The sequence below is a fragment of the Silene latifolia genome, chromosome 10, assembly GCF_048544455.1.
Source record: "Silene latifolia isolate original U9 population chromosome 10, ASM4854445v1, whole genome shotgun sequence".
Classification (NCBI taxonomy): domain Eukaryota; kingdom Viridiplantae; phylum Streptophyta; class Magnoliopsida; order Caryophyllales; family Caryophyllaceae; genus Silene; species Silene latifolia.
In genome coordinates, this window is record NC_133535.1 from 136,368,166 (window position 1) to 136,371,953 (window position 3,788).

The following is a 3,788-nucleotide window of genomic DNA, read 5'->3' on the forward strand; positions in this document are numbered from 1 at the left end:
CCACTCTTCTGCAATAATTTCATCATGTCGACCATCGCGATTCTGGTGCCGCCACTAGTTTTTCTCCTTCAGGAGATGAGTTTGAAGTTATTTTGTTGTTGATTTACAGAATAAAAATAAATAGTATACAACAATCTATATAGATTAAATTAAAAGTTTTCTTCGAATCCTTAAAATTTGATTGATCGATTAAATTTCTTCTTCTTCTCAAATGTTATTCAATTAGATACGGAGTATCTTTTATTTCTATACTTAAATTTTGTATTGAAACTTATTATTATTTGTTAGTAGAGTTTTATTCTCAAAAAATTAGAATCTAAATATAATTACTTATGTATTTTGTGTGCAGTTGCCTTATAAATTTTGATGATGTATTTTTCTTCCATTTTCATCAGGTGAGGCATTTCATTAATTTATTTGAATAAAGTTATATGCTTTTTTGTCCGACAAATGTAAGTGAAAAAGCATTATAGAGAACATATACCACAAATGTTTCTAATGAACATATTTTCTCTACAAGTAATGAGTGTAATGCTTGATGCAATGATGCAATTACTCCTGTATAGGGCAATAAGTCGCATTGACTCATTTGCTGGTGATAAGAAAATATCAGGCTCAAGATGACACAACTTTTCTTCAAAGTAAGTGTACCTGAACATGTTAATTTTTTGGTTTCCTTCTATTGTGGTATACTGTATGCGGTTTGACTATGTGATTTACACGAGAAAACTTAATCATGGATATGGAAACTTAGTTGGTGCAGTTGTGCCCAATTACTGATAAAAGAAAACAAAAATATGCATATATATGGCCTCGATTTCTTGTATTGTGCTTGGCTATGCTTAAATTATTGGACAAGAATAACTATGGATTTAGGTCATTTATAGTTCGACTGGCTATTTCAGTGCATCCATGTCCCCAAATATTGGCAAGCACAGGATAAGCTTACTTATTATTCCAAATTCGTTCTGTTTGAAATTTTGAATGGAGAAAGAGCTTCAAGAAGAAAGGGAGGCAATGCTTTGAGTACGTTTTTCGCATAACAATGTTAAACAACAGTAAGTACTTCATCTTATTCCATTTTTTTGGGACTTCAAATGCTAGATGTGCTTTATATGCAGTAGACTACTCGAAAACCTCTCCTTGTTTGTTGCGTTAATCAACTATTGAAATTATCCAATCTTATAATCGTGGTCCAGGTAGTGCTATATAAAACCATAGTTGTATTATGTTCTTTTGCTATATACAATATATTTTCGTATTTTTAAATTGTTTGTGTTAGGTTGTCGTTTGATTTTACATGTGCAGAGTATAATCTTATGAATATTATGGTAGTGGTATGGCTAAATGTAGTATATTTTATTTTACCTTTCTGTATGAATCTTTATAGGCATGGCTAAATTGTTTTATATTAAAGCTCAATAAATAATGTAGGCAATGATGTTTTGAAAGCCGGTTAGCTCAAATGTTAGAGCATTGTGCATTGCACAAGGTATGGGTTCGACTCCCATATCGGTTGTAAAATAGAGTACTAACGCTCCTTCCATAAACATGCACATAAATACACCCTATGTGCACAATAATAACCAATAGATGCACAAAACAACCAATTTATACATTATCCACAATATTGTCGAAACCCCAAAACTATATTAGTACAATTCAAAATCTAAAATGTGTCTACATAAGGTGTTGAAAACTAGTAATAATCCAACTATATAAGGGTACAAAAAATGACCGCTACGCATACAAAAGTAAGCAGTGAGTACACAAAGTGAACTAATTACAAAAAGATAGTAGATCCATTAGTGAACAATATTGACAGTGTCTGATAATTTCTAATTGATTCACTTCACTTCGCTTGATCAGTTGTCAAGTTAAGAGCTTCTGAAGTAATGGGATTAGTGACTATTGTGTCGACTGCCGCAAGAGTTTCCATGGAAAAACTTCTCCATGTATTCTTTGTCAGTCTCCAATTAATCGTCATATCTAGCAGAGAAAATTTTTCTTTTCGGTGCTCTCTTTTGCTTCAAATCCACAATTTTTTTATGAACCCAATAACTTGTCTTCTGCTGAAAATTTTAGGATCTCCGTATTATACCTATTGCACCGGATTCAGTTACCATGATCTATAAAATAAGTAAATAGACAGATAAGTAGCGTAAAGTAAAGCCATGTGCAACAAAATATACATAACCACACCGCGGAATAGGATGCAATAATTGCTTAAGACCACCTCTGTAGCACAGATACATTATCACACCTCACAAATGCACTAAATTATAGCTCATATACACTATTTCACTTCCCAGGAACACAAAACTATAGCTTAGGTATATCAATTCTCTTCATAGTTCATCTTGAAGATCCACCAAAACATAACTCGTACACACGAGTTCACCTTAAATATATACCACTTTATACCTTAGATACACTATTTCACCTCACAAATGCACTAAATTATAGTTCAGATACACTATTTCACCTCATATGAACACAAACATATAGCTCAATTACACCAGTTCTCTTCACTAGTTCACCTTATAGATACACCAAAACATAGCTCAGATGTACGATTTCACCTTAAATATACACCAAATTATAGCTCAAATACGCTAGTGCACCTCGCAAATACACACAATAATAAATTCAATTAAATAGTGTGTATGAGCTATAATTTGGCGTGTATGTGAGAAAGCTCTAATTTGGTGCATCTAAGCTATAAATTGGTGCATTTGCGAGCTTAAATATCGTATCCATGTTATAGCGTGGCGTATCTCTCAGCTATAAGAGCATGTTTACTCTTGAACACTTTAAATAACAATAAAAATCAAATAGAGGTCACAATTACAAATTCAAATCGTCCAACTCCATTGTATAGCTTCAATAACAAATATATCAACGTCAACATTATGTGATTCAACATAACAATTGAATTCCACTAGAATATTGTTACAAAGAGAAACACTTATCTATTAAGTCAAATTCCAAGATCAGATTCTAATATACCTTTACCCAAATTTTTCATAGATTGATGAATTAGGATACAAATAAAAGCTTTTTTCATTAAATTAGGATACAAATAAAGTCTTTATCCAAAATTTTGCACATAAAACCGAAAATCTCAACATTAATCATTCATATTTTGGGGAAAAAATAAAGCAAACGAAAATATGACTTGAATAGAACACAAACCTCATTGAATGGAGAAGATGATCTACGAATTTGTCGTAGGAAATCACACTGCTCGAAGTCAATGTGTTCTTGTAGCATTGTTATTTTCTGGAGATTAGAGAGAATTTGGGGAACAAGAAAGCGAGGAGAGAAAAACATAATTAGATAAAATAGTCTAACTTAATATGCGTTTGTTTCACTGAGCATGAGAATAAATATTCGCCGTTGGATCAAGTCTGATCTGAGGTTTCTTGTTATTTAATAGATTTTCATGGTTCTCATTATCTTGGTGGTTCTCACCTGGAGCTTGACCCTATATATATATATATATATATATATATATATATATATATATATATATATATATATATATATATATATATATATATATATATATATATATATATATATATATATATATATATATATATATATATTAAATCGACCGATTGGGATATTACCACAAAAGTGTTAAATTATATATATAAATTAACATTCAAAGTTAAAGCATCTAATATATTAGCATCTGTTAAAGATAATTGTAAATTTGGATAAACATCAAAATAGACTGGACCATGGGCCAGACTGGATTTAACAACTCCAATAATTGACTT